Consider the following 27496-nt stretch of genomic DNA (forward strand, 5'->3'; position numbering starts at 1 on the left):
TTCAAGATATAGGGAACATATTCAGAGTGCTATGTATTTATAATTGTTTGCTTTTCTATTGTAAGACTCTTGTTCTATATTTTAGTTTCATCAGATGCTACAAGGTTGTTTCATTTTGTTGACATCTCATCTGGGGCTTTAGTAGTAACATCAACCTACAAATTCAGTATCAGAGGAAAATGCTAGTAAATCTTCTAACACAATGACTACTTGATAACTGAAACTAATCAAAGAAAAATGTTGAAAGCTCAACTATGTGTGTAGTGCTGCTAACTGTACAGTGTCTCATAAATGCATGCGGCATGAGGAAAGGGCCTTCTGCATATGCATTTGCGCATTTGTAAGAACGACAATTGACAAGATGTCTATCATGAAACATCTTTACTTCAGAATGTTGTTAAGAATTTCAAACTTTTTCTTTTCCTCTTGACTGTTATTTTCTTGTGTAATACAGATCCCAATTTCAGTCAGGATATTTAGTACTTTTTAAATTTCACAACCAAAGCAAACGAGGGAATTAAAATGTTTACCTATTACAAAGCATTCAAAAGGATGTCTTTTTGTTCATTGTAATTACCTTAAATACTCTGCAGGAAGCTAGAAATATTCTATGTCATGAAGTTACAGGATTTCCCTTAAGCATTAAACTATAATGCAACCAGTCCTTTGGAGGGCCTTTAAGGGAACCACTCATGACATAAATAATAGTTCATGTAGTGATTCTAAATGAGTTGTATATTTTTGTGTACAGGGTGCAGATTCTGTATGAAGTTAAATGATCTAGTTGCCTGTGGGGCTCTGTATGGCTTTGTGTGCAACATGATGTTTGGACAGTTTTACTTTATAGAAACCTGATACCGATTCTTTGTATACTACTATTCTGAGAAGCTCTACTTTTCCTGACATGACACACAAAGATGGGTGTATGGGTGTCATTTTCCTACAGGACAGTGAACCACTCAACTTGCTATCCAAAGGCCCATGATTTCTGAATAATACTTTTCTAGTCTCTTGTGGAGAGGTAATGCTGGATTAATGAACTGCTTCCATGTTCACCTTACCTTTTTAAGAACTGGTTTGTGCAACTCAAATGAGAATCTGTTTAGGTCCAATTACACTGTATGCCGTGAAGGGAGCTCTACAAAATATTTCTCTTGATTATAGTGTGTTTTTTAACTTATGTTCCAGTAAAAAGGCTGTACCTTTACTCCATGTTTCAAGATAGACATAATATACATAGTTTTCATTATGTTTTTATGATATGCTTGTATTATAAAATTATTTATGTCTTTTAACATCATCATTAACTTTCTTCTGCATGCATCTTTGCTTTCTTCTTTGAATTAAAGACATTGATAATCTGAATGAATTCAGAATGTCTTACTGAGTCAAGCTCTTTTGAAGTTAGAAGCATGCTATTGTGCTAACAAGAAGTATTTGTTTATAATTTGAGCAACTTATTAACTGCTGCTTAAAAATTTAATAGCATGCTTTGTGTGTACATAGGACTGTAGAACAGGTCACAGGCCCGCAGTTGTTATCACTGGACAAGAAAATAGAAAGGTAGGAGAAAATACTTGCATATATCTTATGGATATATTTTATTTTTTCATCTTTGACAGTTATCATGAGACTAAAATGTAATTACTATCATAAGAAATCTTAAACATTCTCACTTACCTGCTTAGTTTTATGTAGAATACCTTTTTTTCATAATATCAATGATGCTAAATAAAGTTAACTGCAGTTGTAAATTTAGAATGGTCAGAATAATGAAAATAACAATTGTAAACTACTTGTTCAAAATGATAATAGCTACAGCTTTTCTGTAAGTACTCACTTCAGTTCATAAATAGAAGAAAAGGCCCTTCTACCAATCTGGTTTGATGCGAATTTGCATCCTGCCAGTGCACTACCAATTCTTTGTGTAAGTATACTTCTTAATATACCCTTATGCGACTGAGCTTCACTGGTACTTCACTTACACATCCTAGAAAAAACACTCAATCAGTTGTGATATAGTGTCCATTAAAAACTTTCCTACACAAAGCATTAGCTTTCTTTAATAATGCTGTTTTATCTAAACTGTGTCAACAGATTGGCTATCTTTGACAGCTTTGGAAGCATACTCCATCCTGCCATCTTTTGGACTGCCATGATTAATTTATTTTTACAGGCATTCCTGATGCTGTGAATTACCAGCAGCTTCAAAACAGATCAACAGGCACTCAGTTCTGTTTGCATGCATTGTAGCTTGCAACCACTGCCTGCCACTCTCTCATAAACTGTAGTGTAATGTCACTACAGTCTGCTTCTCTCTCACAAAGAGGTGATTTATGATTGTCTCTGAAGTGCACATCACTTAAATATAGTGTAGCTGTCTCAAAGAATGTACAGACACATGCAGCAAGTCTTTTAGGTGATACATATATGCTATACATGTAGTCGTATCATCATCATCATCATCATCTGCCATTCGACATTCACTGCTGGCTAAAGGCCCCTCCAAGAATTCTCTCTGCGTTAACAGTATCCAGCTACGTGTGTCCAAATTGTTCCTATATGTTTTATAATGTCATATACCCATCTACTCTTATACCTTAGAATCCAGCAGACAACTTCATGGTCCATCAACTACCAGCATCTGTTTGCATCTCTCCATTGATTGTTGAGCAGCCCTCAGTTTTTGCTGGACTATCTTATTATAGGTCACAGGTCAAAATTTGTAATATACACCCAGACACATCGAATGCTTCTTTCTTAAAACTTAATTCAGTTCACCAAAAGAACTCCAGATTATTTTTACCCTTCTGTTTATTTATTTCGAGACTGATCTGTTTAGCTCCTTAGGCAAAAAATCATAGATTGGTTCCATGACCTCGTTACTAATTATAACAAGTTTCTTCTTCATGAGTTGGTTTTACATTACCTTAGTTTTATGTTAACTGATACATGGACTGTCAAGTTCTTTCAACCATTATTTGAAGTTTATCTGCACTAGAGGTAAACAATGCAATGTCATTATCAAAAGAAGGTGGTTCTGGTACGTTACATTAACATCATTCCATCTTTTTTCTTCAAGTTTAGGGATCTGGTGACTTCACCCAAGGCTGAGTTTTAGTGATATAGGATCTCCCTGATGGGTACTTCTTGAGACTGTGGTCGTGTGTGTGTGTGTGTGTGTGTGTGTGTGTGTGTGTGTGTGTGTGTGTGTGTGTGTTTGTTATCTCCGATGCAGGCCTCATTGGCCACAAGCTCATTTTCTGACAGTCTTTTTGTTGTGTCTATCTGCAACTCAGCGTCTCTGCTATATGGTTAGTAGCATCTATCCTTTTCATAATACCCTTAAGTATTTTTTCTTGTGACATTTGTTTCTGGTTATTCACCCACTGTCCAGCATAACTGTAAAATCTATATTGTACAAATAAATAATTAGTGACACAAGCAGAAAAAAGCGTGTCTTTTCCTTAGTGGTGCTTGTAATCTTCAGTTTACTGGTGTAGATTGAATTGATGAATTTTTTTTTTCTCAAATACTGTTTGTGTATGTCATTGTAACTGATATAAAAACATTTTCAACATCTATGAATCCCTGGCAAACTGGTAATTGATATCTGTTGTTTCATTCTATAATTTTGTTCATTACATGAAAATAGTACATAAATGAAAATGTGTAGGTGTGTTTCTACATCTGAAAGATGATGGCTATCCAAATTTCGAACCAGTCTCATAAGAGTGGCATTCATAGCACCACTATGAGGACGTAAATCAGGTTTGCTTTAAATACATGCCGTAATGGTTGTGAGCATTATTTATCTTTGAGATTAGACATCGTGAGTTGATGTTAGTCAAGAATGCCATTAAGGTGATAAAGACACCATTATCAACACTTCATTGAGGATGAACAAGGTTGTGTAATAGGCCTACAAGAAGATGGTTTTTCCTTCTGCATTATGCCAGAATGATTTTGTAGGAGTGTAGTCACTCTACGTGATTGCTGGCAGCAGTGGCTGAGAATGTATGGTCCAATTCCCAGTCAGTACACTGCATGTGAAACTGTAGTTTCCATCCGAGATAAATATTGGGTTGTTTATTCAATATGTATCTGCTGTTTGCCATGTCGGACAATATATTTTGGGATTCAGATTGAATGCTTGTTTCATATTTAATGAAGCATGCCTACCATTACTTTTTTCTTTAAAATGCAATGTTAAAATCACTACAAAGCACTATCTTCATATTTATTTTAATATTTGTCCAAAAATACAAACCGTTGTATTTTTGTTAAAGGTAGGACTTCAGTGTTATAGTGTCCCTAAATCCCCCCTTAATACGATATTTGTTACAGAGTGATCAGTCTGGTTGTGAGATTATGAAGCCACCTAATTTGAACACAAAAATATTGATCATGGTGACAGATTAATCTGTAGCATAGCCTGAGGTATAGATTTATCATTATCATTATGATAAAATCCTAATTTTTGGTTATTTCAGCCATATACAGTCTGAAAATGATGTTTGGCCTAGTTTCAAAATCATAAAACAGTTTTTTATTACACTGTGCAGGCCTTTGTGGTCACTGCATACTGCAGTTAAAATTTCTGGGCTGAGAGGTTGTGCTTAATACACTAAACTATTCCCAAATGTTTCATATTTGCCCTGATGGCATTAGATATCATCCGAGGTAAAACAGAAACTGCATGAATGTTTCTGAGGGGCCGCTGCATTTATAAAGCTGTGCAGAGAGCACTGCCATCTGTTATGTGGTAATGAGTGGGTGATTATCTATAGCTGGTGCCATCATTCTCAATTAGAAATAATTAATTGTCACTGTGCTGGCATAAAGTCAATGTCCTCATTTTATCTAACTTAATATCTTCTTCTTTTCTATTAAAATTCTAATGATGATTGTGAATCTCTATGACATGTGCATATGATATTGCATTGTCTTTGCTGAAACACTTGTCTTACTGAATTTTGTTTCATAGTTTCCATGTCAGAAAACATTTTCTGCTCTGGCCAATTTGTCAGTATTTCCCAGATAGCAGTCCCTTTTGTGTTCAGCTAACAGGGTGTGACCAGTCCTTTTTGTGGTCCCAGTTGTGCTGGTTTGCTTCGACATACTGGCTTAAAAAAATAGAAAAAAAAAAAGACAGATGCACAGTTGCATGTCACAGTCTTTTACTATCACTGTCCGCACCCCCCCCCCCCCCCCAATAACACACAGTTATATATATGGCCAGTGCACTATTGTTTAAACTTTCCATAAGACTTATTAATAGTTTGCAGGCAAACCTCCACATACTGCTACAATAGTTTACTATTGAACATATACGAGCAGTAGAAAGCTAACCACAAAGTTCACTGTTCTTGAAGAATAAAAAGGTACACATGGAGCAGACACTGTCATTGTTTTAACACATGGCCCAACAGTGTAACACATATTTCACAGTTAAGTTGAAGCATTGTTGTTGTTCTAACCAACACAGGTTTCTCATTTGAAATTCGGACGTGGACTGACTGTCTCGGGACCAAAAATTGGGCCATTATATATCCTCACAATAATAGGTACTGAAACTACACATTGTTTGAAGTTAAATTTACAGAAAACTTGACTCATTCTACTTACTGAATACATTGAAAAATTGGTTCTTTTTAACAGTTTCTTCTACTACAAAAGTTAGGCCAAATTATTTGTTAAATCATGAAATTAAAAAACAATACTTTTGACAAAACTGAAATTCATGTGTGAATTAATTAAGGGCTGGCTTTGCTAACAAGTTTTTGAATAGAACTAAATAGATACTTTAAGGTTATTACTATTTCGTCTTCCAAATGTTTACAATTAGTACAGAATTTATATCTGTTTATACACCAACATTAGAATTTAAGTTACAAAACAATTACTGATTTCACCCTATAACAAAAGATACTAACTAGGAACAGTCAAAATAAATTAAAAAATCTGTTACATACATAAATTTAGCACAAAATCAGATCTGGTGTTATGTTCTCTAAAACTGAGGGCCAACCTTTCTCTTTTATGAAAATGCAGATTATACTCATGTATGTTAATGGCAATTAGTTAAAAGTGAAAAAATGAATTCTAAGGAGGCAGATGGCAAAACAAGAGGGGAAGTAAAAATATCTCACCTTGCTTCGTCACACCACCCCTCATTGGACTGACCAGATAGGTGTTGCAAATAGCTAACTCGGCAGTTCAGTGACAGTGACCCCCCCCCCCCCCAAAAAAAAAAAAAAACACAGGAAATCTTATCAAAACTACAGTACATATGTCTTTTCAAATTTGTACTTGTATGAACTGGCCATATGAAAATCCCTATACAAAATATTTCCATACAGTGCATTGTACAGTGTCACAAAAATCACAAGTTATGCTTTTAACAAAATTTTGTATCTTTATCATAAGTGCTATCCTTTTTGGGTAAGCAAAGATTACGTTTAAAGATACATATCATTTTATAAAAGTACTGTCTTGCTTAATAAAAAATTAATACTCATTGGTAGCAAAGATGTCAAATTACACTGTACATTTCAGTTAATGTTTAGACAAAAAATTTCAATTGTTGAATGTTTAGTCAATTTCACAAGCACTTCCACTTTTTCAATTAGCTTTTACACATCTTCTCACCAAGTTGTCCACACCTTCAACAGGTCCAAGTGGCAGTTAGCAAGGAAATGCACTGCAATCAGTTCCCTCGTAGGTGGTTCTCCTCTGTCACAGAACATAAAGAAGAAAATACCCTACTTGAGTACAGTTAATTTTTACTTCTAACTTAATTCTAAGAAAATAATAATTACCACTAATGGTAAATGATAGTCATTATGTCATAAATAAATACATCACAGTTCTCATAACATTACAATAACTAGCACTAAAATGGACTATAATATGAAAGTTGTGGACTAGCAAATATTTTAAATTGAGTGCACATTGCACTACCAAGCATTACTCTGAGTCACAACTGTCTGAAACTGGTTAAACTTGAAAGATTTGGGTCTCTTTCCCATTTGCAAAATAGCAAGAACTCAAGATGTGCAGTAGCATAGGTTTACTAATCATTACATTATGAAAAAAATAGTCACCATCACATAACTTAATTACTAATCAAATCAATATTTAGGTGATGGAAGTTGTACAAAATCATTGCCCCACTTCTCTACTCAACTGAGCACCACTCTCATTCCACCAGAGAATTAAATCCTCGCAAAATCACTAAATGGTACCAAATAGTTGACCTGTCAGAATATTCACGTGAGTTTAGCAGCACAGTTATCAGTTAATCAGCAGAATTACTATTCTTTGTCCCAGCATTACCACTTTAAGCTCATGATTCCTTAAAATACAAAGAAGTTTTTCAGATAACGTATAGGTCCAATGATGCAGCATTATATGACTAAAATATTGCTCTTTCTGTTAAGCTCTCATTCCCAGCTGCAGTGTCATGAATTGCATAATAGATACCGTACCCAAGGTTGCCTAGTTCAAAAATAGATCCTCAATGCAGTTTCACCACATTTGTTTGTATACAGTTATTTTTTCCATACTCAATCATGTCTGTCAGCTCCAGTATTTTACTTACCTTTCTTACCTTGTTAGCTAGTGGAGTGCATGCTCAGAAAAAAATCCTTACTGCAGAGACAAGCTCCCTAACCATTAAGACCCTAACATTATTCATTGTTTTATTATTTCATTATTACTTCATTGACTAATAAATAAACATCTACTCTGCTTGTCTAATGCCCAGTTGATTCTCCTGAAAAACACTCCACAGTAACAGATCCTTATGCTAAGACAAACTTAACTCTCATTACAAAAATAATCAATCAGAAAAACTATTATTTCTCTGCACCCATCAAATTGCTTGATATTCTAATCTGAAGGGAAATATACCTACAAATTTTGCTTAATCTTTCTACACACATTACTCCAGGCAACTATGTTTAAAGTTGTAATTCCTTAATGTTAGAAAAGGCTGTTCCATGTCGCACTTCTATAGTTATCTCCATATACTGATTGCACTGAATACAAACACTTCTATTATACCCCAATTAATATTATGATCTCATATTTAAGATGGTTTTTCCTGCATATTGCCTCTGCTCCTGCACCCATGAGCTGATTGATTCAGATGTTAATTATCCTTCACACATGCTGACACCTTTCATTTTCTGTTTACCTTACCTCTTTGACATAAATTCTTTAATCATGGTACCAATTTACTTTCTTCCATCCTCTTATAACTCCATTACTTCCAACTAGCAAAACGTAATATACATATACACACAGATAACACTAGAGAAACCTTTTCTACAGTATTTTTATACTAAAGTATCCTACTGTATAAAATCACATGAAAGTAGAGGATAGAACAATTCTGATTCACTTATAAACTTCAGATAGAACAGGAGAAGAGTTTGACTGTCTCAGGAAACATGAAAAATGAGATAGACAGCTGGGGTAAGCATTATCGCCACATAATGAACCCAACACAGAATGTTGAACCCCCTACTTGCCAATTGCACAGGAAATTAGTCTCAAATATTACATCAATGCTGAAGTTTTGAATCACCAACAAATTGCACTCCAACAGCTGTCCTGCCAATTCCTGAGTTAATAGTACCTCTTGTTTCACAGTCTTTGATAACTTACCAGTAGCATCAATAATTTTTATTCCAGAAACATGCATTACTACTATACCCTCTGTGTTCTTAATATATTCAAAATTTGCCTGTGAAATGCCATTCAAATCACTACCACTATCCAGTAAACACTAAACATGTATACCTTGAACCCTTGCTGTTATTACAGGGTGCCACACTTTGTTTTTACTTAGCATGCCATCTTCTTCATACAACAAATCCTCATTAATCCTCTCCCTGTAAAAGCTATCATCCTGCTTACCAAAATGGTTATCAGACACAGTCAAATAACATATAGCAGGGTCCTCTTCATCAGTACCACTCTCAGACGCCAACTCTTCACTAAGCCTTTATTATCCTCCTTTATTATTTCTTTACTTAACACATTGCCATCAATATCAATTATAAATTCAAACACCTCATCCTCATCACTACTGGATTCATCGTTGCTATCATCTTTACAACTGCTGTCGGAATCAGACCCACTTTCACTTTATATGTGCTTTAGATTTTGTACCTCTTCCACCTTTTTCTCCATTTCAGTCAATTTTGAATCTACATTTTCATTTAATTTTTCCAGTTTTTCCTCTACCACCACTGCACACTTGCTTTCTACTTCCGTTTCTAAATCATTTTTAATGTGACCGATTGGGTTCTCAAGTTTAACTATACTTTCAGCACAAAATTTCTCGGAAGCTTTGACTTCATCTTTACACTGTTTCTCGGAAGCCTCCACCTTCCTACTATTGTCATCACAAAGTTTCTCAATCTCTTCTACACATTTACTACTCATCAATGTTAATTTCTCGTTAGTATTCTGCTCTACTTTGTGTTTTCATCACACTCTTTCCCTTTTGCCTCAACCTTCTTATTTAATTCTGAAAGGCTAGAGCTAACTACCTTAATTTCCTTTTTAATTTCTTTCTTCAGTTCATCTTTTAGCCTAGCCATGTCAGTTCTTATACTACTAATGAGTACTTGCATACTACTGATGTTATTTTCCACCGTACTATTATCTTATTTCATACTCATCTTACTCAAAATACCCATAATTTGCATTAACATCGCTTCCATATTTCCATCTGCTGTAAACGTTTTTGCTGACTGTCACTACTATATTCCTCCTCTTTAACCTTAACAATCTCACACACTTCAGTACTGTTTTCATCCATTTCGCTCACATCACCTCACAATGTAGATGGCGCTTTTATCATTTCATCTACAATAGGACTTTCATCCCTATCATTCAAAGTTAAATTCATTACTGATTTGCAATCTCTTTTATCTACAGAACCAGTCTCTTGTTGTCCCTTGTAACCCATCACACAGCCTTGTTGGTTAAGGTCACTCATTATGTATCACTTAATACAAAACAGCTTTTGCAATGAATTACCTTGTTGTTAATCACCCTTCTGCCGCTACTCTGCTGTGGTTCTTGCTGTTGTCATCTGGATCAACAAGGCTTCTTGTTTATCTCCGGTCAGCTGTGTCCACTTGCATGCTGATTGGCTGCTCCTGTACTCAGTGTCTGCTTCCATAGAACCCGCTTGCTGATTGACTGCAGCACTTTCTTCATTATGAAGCCCCAGTGCTGACTGGCTGTATCATCCCTTCCATTTAAATTCCTGTAAACTGCTCAAGTTCACACTTCACTGTCACAGTGAGTTCTAGTTTACTGTGCCCACATACAATAGTACTCACCCAGGATACCACATGTGATGGTTTGCTTCTTTTTATTTCTTTGTTGATTGTTGTCCTGTTGTCCTCAACCCCCCAATAATACACAGTTACATATATATGGTGAGTGAACTATTGTTTAAACTTTCCATAAGCCTCATTAATAGTTTGCAGGCAAACCTCCACATACTACTACAATAGTTTACAATTGAACATCTACTAGCATTAAAAACATAATCACAAAGTTCACTGTCATTGGAAGAATAGAAAGGTACATATGGAGCACACACTGTCATTCTTTTAACACATGGCCTAATAGTGGAACCCTTATTTCTCAGTTAAGCTGAAGCATTGTTGTTGTTCTAACCAACACAGGTTTCTCATCTGAAACTCTGCCGTGGACTGACTGTCTTGGGACCAAGAATCAGGCCCTTATATATCCTCACAGTAATAGGTACTGAAACTACACATTGTTTGAAGTTAAATTTACAGAAATCACAATTAAAACTTAACTCATTCAGTTAACTGAATACATCAAAAAATTGGTTCTTTTTAACAGTTTTTTTCTACTACAAAATTTAGGCCGAATTAGTTGTTTAAATCATAAAATAACAAATATAGTTACACAAACAATACTTTTGACAAAACTGAAATTTGTGGGAATTAATTAAGGGCTGGCTTTGCTAACATGTTTTAGAATAGAACTAAATAGATACTTTAAGATTACTAGTATTTCATCTTCCAAATGTTTATAATTAGTACAGAATTTCTATTTGTTTATACGTTAACAATAGAATTTAAGTTACGAAACAATTACTGATTTCACCCTATAAGAAAAGACACTAACTAGGAATAGTCAAAATAAATTAGAAAATCAATTACATACATAAATTCAGCACAAAATCAGATCTGGTGTTATCTTCTTTAAAACTGAGGGCCAACCTTTCTCTTTTATGAAAATGCAGATTATATTCACGTATGTTAATGGTAATTAGTTAAAAGTGAAAAAAATTCTAAGGAGGCAGATGGCAAAACAAGAGGAGAAGTAAAAATATCCCAGCCTGCTTTGTCACACAGTGTATACTTGTCCACAACAAAATGGAATTCTATACACCAGGGGTTGCTGGCAGAAGCTGTAGTTTGTTTGCTGTTCTTAAGCATTCTTTTATCATATTGGTCGGCATAAATATTGTTTCAGATCCATGCTTGATCACCATTTCTAAATCTACGTCTACATCTCCTACATGCTCTGCAAGCTACCTTATGGTGTGTGGTGGAGGGTACCGTGCACCAGGCTAGTCATTTCCTTTCCTGTTCCATGTACAAATAGAGTGAGGAAAAAATGACTTCCTTTCACTTTTTTGAAAAGTCTTCTGACTGGTTCGATGTGGCCTATCACGAGTTCCTCTCCTGTGCCAACCTCTTCATCTCAGAGTAGCATTTGCAACCTAAATCCTCAATTATTTGCTGGATGTACCCTATCATCCAATCCCTTCTTCTTGTCAGTGTTTTCCACATATTCCTTTCCTATCTGATTCTGTGCAGAATCTCCTCATTCCTTACCTTATTAGTCCATCTAATTTTAAACATTCAACAGTAGCACCATATCTCAAATGCAGTTCATGTTTCACTACCATACAATACTGTGCTCCAAACGACATTCTCAGAAATTTCTTCCTCAAATTAAAGCCTATGTTTGATACTAGTAGATTTATCTTTGCCAGGAGTGCCCTTTTTGCCAGTGCTAGTCTGCTTTTGATGTGGTCATTGCTCTGTCTGCCATTCTTTATTTTGTTGCCTAAGTAGCAGAATTCCTTTATTTCATCTACTTCGTGATCATGAATCCTGATGATAAGTTTTTTGCTGTTCTCATTTCTGCAACTTCTCATTCATTTCATCTTTTCTCATTACTTTCATCTTTCTTCATTTTTAATCTCAGCCCATATTCTTTACTCATTAGATTGTTCGTTCTATTCAGCATATAATATAATTCTTCTTCCCTTTCACTCACGATAGCGATGTCAGCAGTGAATCGTATTGTTGATATTCTTTCATCTTGAATTGTAATGCCATTCCTGAATGTTCCTTTTATTTCCATCATTGCTTCTTTAATATAGAAATTGAATAGAAGGGCTGAAAGACCACATCCCTGTCTTATACCTTTTTTAATCCAAGCACACCGCTCTTGGTTGTCCACACTTATTATTCCCCCTTGGCTCTTGTACATATTGTATATTACCCATCTCTCCATATGGCTCACCCGTATTTTTCTCAGAATCAAACATATTGCTCCATTTTACATTGTTGAATGCTTTTCCAGGTCAACATACCCTATGGATGTGCCTTGATTTTTCTTTAGTCTTGCTTTCATTATCTGCTGCAATGTCAGAATTGCCTCTCAGGTGCCTTTACCTTTTCTAAATCCAAACTGATCATCAAGTAGCAGATCCTCAATTTTCTTTTCCATTCTTTGGTATAGTATTCTTGTCAGCAACATGGATGCATGAGCTGTTAAGCTGTTTGTGTGATAATTCTCACACTTTTCAGCTCTTGAAATCTTCGAAATTATGTAGATAATATTTTTCTGTACATCAGGTGGTATGTCAGCAGAGACATACATTCTGCACACAAACACCAATAGTCGTTCTGTTGTCACTACCCCCAATGATTTTAGAAATTCTGATCGAATGTTATGTATCCCATTTTGCCTTATTTGAACTTAAGTCCTCCTAAATTTTGATTCTAATACTAGATCCCCTATCTCTACTAAATTGACTCCTGTTTCTTCTTCTATCACATCAGACAAATCTTCCCCCTCACAGTGGCTTCCAATATACTCTTTCCACCTATCCCCTCTCTCCTCTGCATTTAACAGTGGAATTCCCATTATACTCTTAATGCTACCACCCTTGCTTTTATGTCATCAAAGGTTGTTTTGACTTTCCTATATGCTGAGTCAATCCTTCCGACAATCATTTCTTTTTTCTATTTCTTCACATTTTTCATGCAGCCATTTCATCTTAGCATTCCTGTACTTCCTATTATAATGGTAGCATAGCAACGTAAGTGGTGTTCTGTCACCTTAAGACATATATATCAATAGTATGTAGTCATAGCAAATGTTCTAGTCCTGTCTAAAGGCCGCTTACAACACTCATGATTTCTACTCTTGCAATTATGTTTTGTACTTCAGATGTTATTCTAGCTTTGGTAATTTAAGCACTTAAACACAACTACCTCCTTAACAACTGCTAGTGACCTCAGATGCCGCGTAATGGATAAAGCTCGGTCAAATGTAAAGTTATCATATAGTCTTGGTTGCAGCTTTTCTTTTTTGTCAAACTACTTCTTGTGAGTGATAATAATACTGAATAACATGGTCACCAGCCAATATGACAAATCGATTGACGTTATTTAACAAATTCACCAAATTTGGTCTTTACTATATTTTGGTTATTATTAAAGCTTTTTCTCTTTTACTAATTTCTATCACTGATGGAACAGGCTAATGCATGTAGATAGCTGAATAATGAGTGCTTTCAGAATTGGTCACATGCACACACTTAGAAAGTTTTGGTCCATGAAAACAATGCTGGAATGACAATAATTCCTACTTTTGTTTCTGAAGGTAAGATCAGCAACACTGCCTCTGAAAACATGTATTATACACAAACAACAGTATCAAAATCATTGCAAAAGATTTTTTTATACTTGGTTTTCCTCAGTTTTATCGAAATACTTACTTTACGTAATTTCTTGGACAGAAGGTCCCAATAACCAAGTTCACTCACTAGGTAGTATTGTTATTTACTTTACTTACTTTCAAGGCAATCTACAATTCTCCACATTTACTTTAATGGTTGCACTTGAGTGATCATTTAAATTTACTTCGCAAGAAAACACTCAGTTGCGCAATAATGTTTCACACCAATGGATTCTCAGTTGCATTCTCTTTAGTAGAGTAAAGGAACCCTACTTGGAACACTTTAGATAAAATGAGTAGTTTTGCTTAAAAAAATAAAATGATTATTGAACAAAACATGCAAAAACTTGTCAACACAGCTTGTATACAGAACTATGGACAGTGAATATCAGTAGTGTCATTGTGAGCACAGTTGCTGGAGATTTAAGTGCTTTGAAGGCACGTACTATTTTGCAGCAATGGAGATTATTACTTGTCTTCATGGCATCAAATTATGCCACTTATACCATCACAAATATGAGTTCAGCTGGGGATCTGCGGCAGTTGAAGTAATGGATGCCTTAAACCATTTCACATCCCCGGCTGCTGTGGCCGAGCGGTTCTAGGCACTTCAGGCTGGAACTGCACTGCTGCTACTGTCAGAAGTTTGAATGCTGACTCGGGAATGGATGTGTGTAATGTCCTTAGATTAGTTAGGTTTAAGTAGTTCTAAGTTTAGGAGACTGATGACCTCAGATGTTAAGTCCCATAGTGCTTAAAGCCATTTGAACCATTTCACATCCAGGAACCAACACTTGTTGCAGACGTAATTTTATATCTCCTCTAAAGCACTGCAAACTTGTACCTTAGAACTTCCCCTTCACTCACATCTATTGAGCAGTTATACTTTGGCTTTGTTTAAACAATACTGGAGAGTACAGTGAGCGTCAGCTTTCATCACCTGCCTCAACAATGTCTTGCGCCTGTCTGGCTCACTCCACTTTTCCCCTCTCCCACCCACTTCCATTAGAAGCAAAAAATCTCCACATTTTCCAACCTTCCAGAATGTCGATAAATCCCTACTGGTTTTCACCTATATTTAACTTTAGCCCTAAGCTGGTGTTGACTTCACTTTACAAACAATTATGCATAGTTAAATAAAAGATACTTATTGTTACTTGCATAACATTATAAACATTTGTTAATTACATATAAACCTTAAATATCACACAGTCAAGAAGATTGTCTTCTGCGGACCCTCGTATACACTGCATACTGTACAAATCTCATTCTTTGCTTCATTAGTGCAAAGTCTCTTGACTCTAAAAAGGTTGATAGTGTTACGCTATTTATTTATTTCCTCAGTGACTTGTATTTCTGTATTCCTGAATTTCCCTGAACATTCTTGTACTTCCTTCTTTCATTAATCAACTGAAGTGTTTCTTTTGTTACCCATGGTTTCTTCACAGTTACCTTCTTTGTACCTATGTTTCTCTTTCCAACTTCTGTGATTGCCCTTTCTAGAAATGTCCAATCCACTTCAACTGTACTGCCTACTGAGCTCTTCCTTATTGCTCTATCTATAGCCTTAGAGAACTTAGTGTGTGTCTCATCATCCTTTAGTACTGTCAATACCACTTCTTTGTGTATTGATTCTTCTTGACTAATCTCTTGAACTTCAGCGTACTCTTCAGCACTACCACATTGTGATCCGATTCTATGTCTTCTCCTCAGCACGCTTTACAATCCAGTATCTTATTTCGAAATCTCTATCTGACCATAATGTAATCTAACTGAAGTCTTCCCATATCACCCAGTCTTTTCCTAGTATACCGCCTCCTCTTGTGATTCTTGAACAGAGTATTCGCTATTACTAGGTGAAATTCAGTTAGAATTAGAGAATTCAGTTAGACTTTCTCCTCTCTCATTCCTTGTCCCAGGCCCATATTCTCCTGTAACTGTTTCTTCTGCTCCTTCCCCTACAACTGCATTCCAGTCCCCGATGACTATTAGATTTTCATCTCCCTTTATGTACTGTATTACCCATTCTGTATCCTTATATACTTTCTCTATCTCATCATCTATAGTTTGTAACGTTGGCATGTATACCTGAACTGTCATTGTCGGTGTTGGATTCCTGTCGCTTCTGATAAGAACAACCCTATCACTGAACTGTTCACAGTAACACACTCTTCGCCCTACCTTTCTATTCATAACAAATTCTATTCCCATTGTACCATTTTCTGCTGCTGTTGATGTTACGCTATACTCATCTGACCAGAAATTACTCATCTGAGCAGAAATCCATGTTTTCCTTCCGTTTCACTTCACTGACCTCTACTATATCTAAATTGAGCCTTTGCATTTCAGTCGCGCAGGGTAGCCGAGTGGTCTCAGGCGCCTTATCACTGTTTGCGCAGCTCCCTCTATTGGTGGTTCAAGTCCTCCCTCAGGCATAAGTGTGTGTGTTGTCCTTAGCGTAAGTTAGTTTAAGTTAGACTAAGTAGTGTGTAAGCTTAGGGATCAATGACCTCATCAGTTTGGTATGATAAGACCTTACCACAAATTTCCTTTGCATTTCCCTTTTCAGACCTTGCCCTGACTCGTGCAGCATTATCCTTTTTGATTATTCAGTATTTTCTTCATGGTAATCTCCCTCTTGGCAGTCCCTTCCCGGGGATCCAAATGGGGGCTATTCCGGAATCTTTTTCCAATGGAGAGATCATCATGACATTTTTTCAGTTACAGGCCACACGTCCTGTGGATACACAATATGTGTGTTTAATGCAGTGGATTCCATTGCCTTCTGTGTCCTCATGCCATTGATCATTGCTGATTCTTCTGTCTTTAGGGGCAGTTTTCAACTCCAAGGTCAAGAGAGTGCCCTGAATGTCTGTCTACTCTTCCGCCCTTGACAAGGCCGTTGGCAGAACGAGGTTGACTTCTCATGCCAGAAGTCTTTGGCCGATAATTCTGATTATTAATGAAAATGTAAGCAGTGGTGGGTTTGAACCCAGGACTGAGGACGTTTTGATTATTTATCAAAGATGCTATCCCTAGACGATGGGTATCACTTAGGTGGTCTTTTATTGGCTGTCTGAAGCACTTGTTGTTCAAAAATCTCCATAAACAAGTTGTAAACAGTTGGACTAAGAGAGCTGCCCATGGCCATCCTGTCAATTTGCTCATAAAATTCATTGCTGTACTGGAAATAGGCTGTAAGAGGTAGTATCTAAGTAAAATTACTGTATCAGTAATAAAAATATCCGCTGTATATGGAATAGCTTCATTCACAAGAATTATTATAAATAATGACACAGTATCCACAGTAACAAGAATATCACTGTGGTTCACATTCTGGTCTTTTAATTGTTCAATAAAATGCATTGAGTTTTTAATATAATTGTCAGTTCTGCCGAAGTACAGTTGCAACAGTGAGGCTTGACATCTAGCCGCGTCATGGGTTGAAGGCCCTATGGCTCTCACATTTGGTCTGTCTAGGAGGATACGTTCTGCCTGTAGAGCTATTCCTTATTGTCTGAAGAGGAAGAAGACACTTTTGGTTGGTAATTCTTAAACCTTTTGTGAAAAGATCTTTCTAAAGTTTTTTTGTAAGTACTCTAATCCAAAACATCAATAATTTTCCACAATAATCTTCACTCTTCAATACAGCTGTGACATTACCTTTGTTAGTGGTAAGGACAATGATGATTTTTATCTACATTGATATCTCTCAGTGCCTTCCTATTTACTTGTAACACATTTCTGTTAGGTGGCTTCGATTTACATAATATTCTAGCCATTTTTGCCCCAAGTCACCAGCAGGCTGTTTTTAGTAATGTCACAGCAATGTTACCTCTGTTAGATGAAACTGGCTCTTCGCCTTTAGGTAATTCTGTTACAGACAAGTTAATAATGATTCAAGAATTGTCAGCAAATAGTGTTTCTGGGCTGTTTTTCTATAAGCTATCAAACTCTCTCTTCTGTTTATTACTTAACACTTCTGCACTGACTTCCATTGTCGTAAATGTTATCACTACACCCTACTCCAGTCATAACACTGTATTTCATTACTGATACATAAATGGATTATCCACTCTCATAACATTGCTAGTTCCATGTGGCTGTGTACGCAATGAGATTGTGCTGAGCAAAACATCCTTTTCACTTCAGAGATTCTGGAACAGTTGAAGTATTGTGACATCATAACAGGAAAGTGAATGTACACAATTGTGTTGTGCAGTCCCATGATGACTAGTGCCACTGAAACCCCGGTGGGCAGAGCTAAAAAAATTTGTGAGTTAATTTATTTACAAGATGAGTTGAATCAAGAAAAATGATACTCTGGTAAGGAGGTTGAATCGAGCAAATGCTCCAAGGAGAGAAAAAGCCAGGACTATTGAAGGACAATGGCTGCCAACTGCGAAAATTTTCCTCCAGTTTATTAACAAAGATTTTGATTGCAGCAGAAAAGAGTTGGCCATTTATAGGATTGAAATTATCTTTAGACCTACCAAGAAGATAAAACAGTCGTTCAGAACAGCAAATGTCGTACAGCATCCACACCCCAAAAATACCATTTAGTTGTGGGAAAGTGCACATGGGAACCACAAAAAGAAGTGATAACAACCACTTAGCTGAACACAAAAGCAACTTCTATCTAGAACTTGCTGGCTAATAGACTATAGCAGAACGTGTTTTCTGAGATGGAACCCACAAAACAAAATTCAGTGAGACAGACATTTTAGCAAAAGCAATGCAATATCATGTGTGCATGTCCTAGTGATTCACTAACACCGTAATAATATGAATAAAAAGTAAAAAGGTGATAAGTTAGACACTATATGTATGTTGACTTTGCAGCAACAGAATGACAATAGCTTTCTTTTAGTCAAGAATGATGGTGCCAGTCAGAGAAAATCGTGCAGTCAGCATGATGTGGCAAATCATGGTGCCCTCTGCGCAACTTTATAAACACAGGGGGCTCTTGAGCATTTGACACAGTTGCTGTTTTACCTCCAAACATGTCTACTGCCATCAGAGACAAAATATTTGGGAATAATTACATATATCAGCCACAGCTTCTCAGCCCACAAGTTTTAAATGACGTTCAGTTTTGTAACGTACTCCATCCACGATTTGTTTACAACAGCTAATATGTCTTTTTAGTCCTATGTACAAAGAAGTTCAACTTAATCTTTGATGTGAATGTGAGTCTTCTCTTGCAATATTTGCAGCACACTTTGAAACCATTAAAAGCTAAGAGTGCCCCATCGTATACATGTTTCCAATATCTGCCATGTCCTAAGAATCTTTTAAAGAAATCTAAGATTGCTTGTACAATTTTCTTTTTATTGTTAATTACTGCCCATGTGTCATCTAAATAGATAAAATTTGATGATCACCATACATAAGTTTTCATGATTCAGGAAACTCCTGTGTTGAATAAAAATATGTAATGGACTGTGTTGAGAGCTAACTCATGCTGCATTGTCCTATCCCAATGAACTGTTCTACACTGCTGCTCATCCTATAACACCAGTGTGTAGTCCAACAGTACAATGTAGACGTGTGTGTGTGTGTGTGTGTGTGTGTGTGTGTGTGTGTGTGTGTGTGTGTGTGTGTTATCTCAGTATATTCTTTCATGGTCTTGTTAGTATTTATTTGCCGCTCTTTAGTAGCTGCCTTATTTCATTTGATACTTCTTATTTTTCATTTGTCATGTCTTTCCTAAATTTCACTAATTCTTTAAGTACATTTGCAAAATAATTTTCCCCTTCCTCATTTTCTAAAATGTTGAAGTAGAAGTATTTCCTGAAGTTTTCCCAGCAGGTAGACTATTCCATCATCTTTCAGGCATGCATTTGGGATAATATTATTTCTTCTTCTGATATTTCAGCTAATAACGTAACAGCCACCTTTGGAGTGAGTCATTGGCAGAATAACACTTGACACAATACTGTGAAGTAAATTTGCTTGCATCAGAGATAACACTGCAAGCACAAAGTCAGGAAATACATAGTGCTTATGAATTATGTGGTTGTTTTTTGGAATGGCTGGCTCCTGTTGGAAAGCCAGGGCTTGGAGATTTGGAGTGATAATTCATCTGAAAATGTAATAAGTGCTTTCATGATTGGTTGAACTTGAAATCCTTGTCTCCGCTGAGCACGCTGTCTGCAAATTGTATTTCTGCAGGTTCCTTGACCACTGAATCCCAGTACGGTTTGACTGTGGCCAGTATCTTTATTTTTCTCTGTAATGCATGGAATGGCCAGTGAAAATAAAATGTTCATCCATTGCAGATTTGTTGGGCTATAGAATGTGGGTGTATTTCTGTTGTTTGTTTCACTGTTTTTGTACATTGTGTGTTTGTTCTGTGTACCTTCTCCACATTGACAGGGAATTTATACCTTCCTTTTGTAAAAGCAGATGATTAAATTATAGTTCATAGAGCCCAGAAGAGCTGCCATCTTGCCTGATGGGAAGAAGATCATACCCACTTTATGCTTTTTCATTATTTTGGCATCTTTTAAAGAAACATTTCCTACATGTGGTAGAAGGTTATAGACTTCACATCTGTTTCTTTGGTTGGTATGGTGTTTTTGTTTGCAGAGCTCTCTTAATTGGATGTTTTGTATGTCCATTTTTACTGAATACCTCTTCCAAGTGTTCCAATTCAACCTGTAGGAGCCAGTTTCAGAAACTATATGAGCCCCATGTATTAAAGTTTTAAGTACCTTCATTGTTTGCAAAGGGTGATATCAGCTAGACACTTAAAAGTACATATCAGTATGGGTGGACTTACAGTACACACAATCAATCCTCCTTGCATCAAAATAATACATCCTAAAATGATAGGCAGGCATTTATTTTCTCTTACATGGTAAATGTGATACTTCCATGAATGGAGTTAAGATTCTCAAGCCACTCCTTCAATTTGTCCTTACATGGAGCCAAATCATGATTATGTCATACACATGTTTCCAACACTGATGGTTTTAAAACTATGGAGTTCAGCATTTTTTCATCAAAATCCTTCGTAAATAATTTAGCTATGATGGGTGAGAGAGGGCTATCTGTGGCAACACCAAGAATGTGTTCAAAACATTGGTTATCATATAAAAAGTAAGAGGAGGTTAGCACATGCTTGAATAATGCAGTTGTATCTTCCTCAAACTTACAGCTAATCAGCGATAAAGAGTCAACAATGGGTACTTTAGTAAACAAGGATACAACATCAAAGCTAATCAATAAATCAGAAGTGTTAAGTTTCAAAGCTTTTCCAGCCATATAATGTGTAAGCACTGTGGATTTGATGACACTGTGCTTGCTTTGTTTTGATCTTAGATGCATAAAATTTTAGCTAAGACTGATAGTGTTATGAATCTTAAACACTTAAGAAAGTGAAGCTCGTAGCAGTTTCAGTCAGGCCTTGTGTGTTTCTGAATGTCAGAGCTGGGACATGACCATGCATTCCGAGTATCTGCTGACAGATTTCACAAGTCACTATTGTCATTTAGCAAGTGATATATCGTTCATTGTATGACTCATAATGTGTTCAAGGATACAGGGCTGCAGATGCTTACTCACCACTCTGTCTCACAGAGCGAGGTGGCGCAGTGGTTAACACTGGACTCGCATTCAGGAGGACGACGGTTCAATCCCGTGTCCGACCATCCTGATTTAGGTTTTCTGTGATTTCTCTAAATCGTTTCAAGGCAAATGCCGGGATGGTTCCTTTAAAAGAGCACGGCTGCCTTCCTTCCCTGTCCTTCCCTAATCCAATGAGACCGATGACCTCGCTGTTTGGTCTCTTCCTTCCATCCCAACCCAACCACTCTCTGTAGTGATGGTTTATGAACAGCCCATGTGTACTTTTTTGTCTTAAAGCAATATATCAAGATGGATACCATATGGATACTAACAGCTGTTTAACAAGCAACCACCATGTGGAAATAAATCAAGATGACAAGAAAATATTCAATGAGATTACCATTTGTAGCCACAGTTGTTATTTCCTTGTTTGTTGTTAAAATCAATCCTTTTTATAATAACAGAAAATAAATAATGTTTTTGGTTAAGAAAATAGTATATATCACTATGATCAATATAAACTGTATATCACCCTGTTCACCACTTCTGACAAAGCCACAACTGAATTACATGTCTCTGACACATTAATTTTAAATCTCTGAAGTATTGTGTTTTGATCCCTCTAAACCTGTCTCATTTTGGCTCCAAAGACACTGTTAACACATTCTGGTTCTCTGTGAGCACTAAGTAATCTGCAAGAAATAAAGTTCTCTTATCTGTCTGACAGTTAAACTATAAGCCACTTTCTTTCCATTTCTTTTCAGACAAAAGATTATTTGTTTTCATTGAAACTAAGTAATAGTATTACTCTATATATTGCATTACAATTTTAGAATGTAAAAAGAGTTGCACCAATTCAAAGCCACACTTATTCAGACTGTGTTGAAAAACACTGCATCTTATTCATTTGTTGACAATTTCTTCAAGTGCAAGCAGCCAGGGTTTCAACTTAAATTACATGTTCTATAGTCAACAAAAACCGAAGATAATAATAATTCTTTGGGTTACAGTAAGGCACTTGGACATTACGTCTGTCCGCTGAAGACAGCTCATTGAATGTAACCCACTGCTTTTGTCAAGCTATGTCACAGAGAAAATCATTGAGCTGCACATTATGGGTGCATAAGTTTGTAAGTTATATTGAGAGAAAAGGAATTGAAGACAGCATAGAATATGAAGAACTATGCACACCAGGAGACAGACAGGTCTTCAAAGTAGGTTTCCGATTCAGATTTCTCAAGGATACAGAACAATAAGAATTTTAGCCACAAGGAGTGAGAGTAAGTGTTGGATTCTTTATTTAGTGTAGTGAAATGATGTGGAAAAATTGCTTAGGGTCAAAATAAAAAAATTGTTTTTTATTAACACATGAACACATTTTACATTCAGGCTATGAATATAGTCTTGTTGCCAATCGTCAGCAATAGATTATCATTCCACAGAGGTCTAATGCAGTCAGCACAAAGTCTGGTATGCACAACCATACACATTGGAAAACACTGTGTTCACATTTCTCAGACACTCCCACTTGAACAAGTATTTTTCAGATACTGAACACTACACATCACAAGTTAGACCATAATGTTTCACCAACTTCTGAAACTTGCCTTTCTTGAGAGGCTAAGTTAGGAGATAAGATCACATTTCTTCTGCGCGTAATTGATGGTTACATTTTCCTGCTGTGGATGACCTCTGATAAAGTGATGCTTTATGTCTATAAGTTTAGATCTCACGCCGGTGAAACTATTGTTGGCAAGCTTAATTTCTCCCATATTATCACAAAATATCACAGTTGGTTTTATTTTTGTATGAGATTTTATTTCAATCACCAGTGTTCTGATCAACAGAGCTTCATGAATAATGGGGGTAAGGCCATGTATTCAGCTTCCACGTGTATTCAGCTTCCACTGTCTGACTCTTACATGATTAGGATACCAATCCTCCCGTTAGTTTAAAGAAACTTCCAGTGATGTAGTGTGTGCTTTCCATCTAACTTTTGCAGTCTACGTCACTGTACCCTTCTAAATTTTCATTTCCATTTTCAGAATATTTCAGCTTATAATCAGTATTCCCTTTAAATATCTATGTGTTCTCTTGGTTACAATCCAATGTCTTTCACTTTGTTCAGTACAAAACTTAGTTACAGCATTTGTGGCAAATGCAATGTTTGCTCTAGAAGTGTGTACTAAGTACAGTAGACTTCCTACGGCTAAATAGGCTACACTTTCATTAAATTTCTTGTCCCCATCAGTTATTAATAGTTTTGTACTATTTTCTGTTGAGATATAAATAGGCATTTAAACTACATACCAAAATTTTCTAAGATTTTTCTTGTGACAGAGATAGATGAATTCATAATTCTTTTCCGTTTGTATTTCTTAGAATCTTCTTGCCTAAGTACTGACCAACTTCACTTTAAGACATGCATATTAAATTCTGACTGTAACTGTTTTTTAAGAAAGCTTATTTTATTTTCTTTGTTCGTAAAAAAAAAAAAAAACTATCCATGTGACCATGATTGTAATTTCTTCTTTGCTTCTTATATAATACATACTTGGATCTGCTTTTGTCTGTGACGTTCCCAGTTTTATCAAAGTTTTATATAAACATTTCTTTGAGCAATGGCCACGCTGCTTTAATTAATACATGCCTTTCTTCAGATGCCAAATTTTCTTTTTCCTTCGACTTGGTCTTTTAACTTCATCGGATGGGATCACATATATTTCCTCACCCAGCTTTAGGGAGAGCCACCTGTGAAACAACACACCATGTACCAGCTGTTATGTAAATACTGTTCAGCCTAACCAAATTATCAATTAGGGATAATAGGCATACCAGCTCTTATGTAAACACTGTTCAACCTCACCAAATTATCAATTATGATGAATAGGCATAGGCAGAGGGTGTGTACTAGCAGCTTGAAATATCCTGTTGCAGAGCATGCTCTACAACATGATATTCATGACCTAGATGCTTGCTTCACCACATGCGCCATCTGAATTCTTCCCTGAAGGCACCAGTTTCTTAGAACTCCGCAGGTGGGAACTAGCACTAGAACATTTCCTTGGTTCTCACCACCCATGTGGCCTTAATTTACATTAATTTCTTATGTTTCAGCATTTCTTCACTGTAACTACTCTTTGTTTCACTCTGTTTTAGTTTTCTACATCTTTCATTGTCTAACCTGTCTATTTCTCATCCCCCCCCCCCCCTCCTCTGTTACGTACACTGCACTTAACTTTTCACTCTTATTAAATCATGCATGATGTTTAAACTGTAATCTCTGTCTGCATACGACCCTGTCTTCTCCTTTAAGCTCTCAAGTTTTCAAATCTTGTCCTATTCAGGCCCCAACAATCAGTTTTTCTTCTTATCCTGCAGTTCTGGGTGGCATCCCCAAAACCTACCCCTTTCCCTAGACCTCTCCAGTCACTTTCCTTCACCTCTCTTCCTTCCCCTTCAACCCTTCTGCCTGGAGGAGGAGACCCTGGCTCCGAAAGCTTGCCAATTGCAATCATCTTTTATGTGTGTGTCGTCCTGCTGCTGCTTGGCGAGTAGATTTTTTATCTATCCAGTTAAATAATTTCCATCCAGACAGGCTGTTTTCACATCCATTTGATGAATTAATAGGTCTTCCCTAACTGCAAGAGATAAAAGGTATCTTAATGATGAATATTATGCCACTAGTGAGAAGGTCTCATGATAATCTAGTCCATGAAGGACATGGCCATGGAGACATTCAACCTCCAATTCAGCTCTGAGGTTGTGAAATCGCCCAATGTCAAGGTAGCATTGTCATTCCCTGACCAGTTGTGCAACAAGCCATCAAATTCTCACCTCAAGGGGTGAAGCAACCAGCTACACAACCAGTAGGCCGGAAAGGACAGAAGGAGTTCTCCCATGAAGAGTTTCTATGTCCCTCCAGCCAGCCAACACACATCTTTCTCTAACCAGAAAGGCTAAAAGAAGTCCACCAAAGGCAAATGTTCTTCTCCTTCACCGACTTGAAGATCCTCTTCGGCGGTGTCACCACATGGTACCTTAGCCTGCCCGGCCTCCATGCCACTGGTGCGCTCCACCAACTGGTTTTCAATATTGGACTCCACAGACTGACTGCACAAACAAGCTGACTCTTCTGTGGACCACATGGAGCAGGAGCCTCGTGCTTCTGTGCCCTTTAGTAGCGACTCTTCACAGGCTGTAACTCGGCAGGTGCATGGGTGACACCCCTACATCTCTTCCTCATCATGACTCTCCTCCAATGGAATGTTTGCTGCCCTCTGTCTCACAAAGAGGATTTATGGTTGCTTTTAGCATTGCAGCATCCCCTTGTAGTCTGCCTTCGGAAATGAAATTGCGCCCTCACGACCATTTTGAGCTTTCACATTTCTTCCTGGTTCGTTTTGACCATCCCTCTGAGGTCAGCATCCCATCTCATGGGGGCATCATGCTACTCATTCGGGATGACATTCATAGTCAACGCATCTCCCTGACTACCCATCTTCAAGCTGTTGCAGTTCACCTTTTCTTTCCCCACCTGACTTTTTCCCTCTGTACCATTTATGTCCTTCTGTCATTTGATGTCACCAGGGCAGACTTCTTTCAGCTTATTGGGCAGCTATCTCCCTCATTTTTGCTATTCGGTGACTTTGAGCGTCATCCCAGTTGGGGTTCTCCCAGAAACTGTTAGAGAGGTGCCCTCTTTGCTGATCTTCTTAATCAACTCAGCCTCTTCTGCCTTAACACTGGAGCACCCACTTTCCTTTCCGACTTCTCACACACCTATTCCCATTTGGACTGGACAGAATGCCAATAATCGTTTATGTTTCCGCTTGGGTTTGCCATCTGAGTTATTGGCTGTTTTAGCAAATGTCACGTGGACTGTAGATGACATTTTACTTTTTATCTGCCAAAGCAATATGGCAAAGGCCATTTAATTTTTAGTTTTAGACCTCAGTTTCTGTATGGTGTCTTTTTAGCCCTTTCTCCATGTCCCTGTTTTTAGCTGTCTTCTCTAATGTCACTTGGGACTGATGTATGGTCGTTTTTTTTAATTCCTCTCTGTCTTCATGTTCTATGACTTGGGTGCGTATGAGCCCAGTTGCTTTTTGCGCCCTAAAACAAAAACACCACCACAACCTCACACTGTACATCATTGTTCACATAATTTTCCATTCTAGTCTCATATTCTTCAATAAGGCCATTTGTTGTCTATTCAAATGTCAAAGTCTTCTATGCCACAAAAAACCTTTTGCAATATAAACAGGATGACTTCAAGTCTGAGCAATATCTTGAACTGTATTTAATTTGTAAATACCTTTTACTTAGTTGCAGTAGCTACAATATTGCCACAAGAGTCAATAATTTTAGCTCCCTCTATAGAAAAGATAACCTTGCTACCCTTCTTTGCTATTTTGCTTACCAACAGCAAATTAGTTTCAGTATTCTTTACATAATGTACATTTGGAGCAGTGACAATTTGTTTCTCGCCATTTACCAGCAAATTAAGATCAACCTTTCCTGCAAATTCACACTTTAATGTAGACCCATCAGCTGTGGAAACTCCTATGTCAGTCGTTGAGCAAACATCATACAAAACTGATGGAGCTTTAATAATATGCACAGATGCTCCTGAATCTAGAAACCAATCTGCATGATCAGCCCTTGCTTCACTAAAAAATTAAAAAACAGAAGATGCCTTACCTTTATGAGGAGTTTCTCTCTCAGGAGTACTAGAATGAACATGCTTCTTTTCATTAATATTCAGCCTTATGTTACACTGTGATGAAAAATACCCAATCTTCTGGCATCTGAAACATTTTATTGGCTTCTTCTTGTATTTAGAATGTAAAGCCGATGCTGTTTCTATCTTTGGTTCATA

The 27496-nt window shown here is 36.8% G+C and overlaps 1 protein-coding gene across 1 annotated transcript in view; it reads left to right on the forward strand.

Annotated features, from left to right (window-relative positions):
* Window positions 1-27496, forward strand: part of LOC126262799 (receptor-type tyrosine-protein phosphatase kappa) — a 709382-nt gene that overhangs the window by 587843 nt on the left and 94043 nt on the right. The window lies entirely within an intron of this gene.

This window comes from Schistocerca nitens, chromosome 6 (assembly GCF_023898315.1).
Source record: "Schistocerca nitens isolate TAMUIC-IGC-003100 chromosome 6, iqSchNite1.1, whole genome shotgun sequence".
In the NCBI taxonomy this organism is placed as follows: Eukaryota; Metazoa; Arthropoda; class Insecta; order Orthoptera; family Acrididae; genus Schistocerca; species Schistocerca nitens.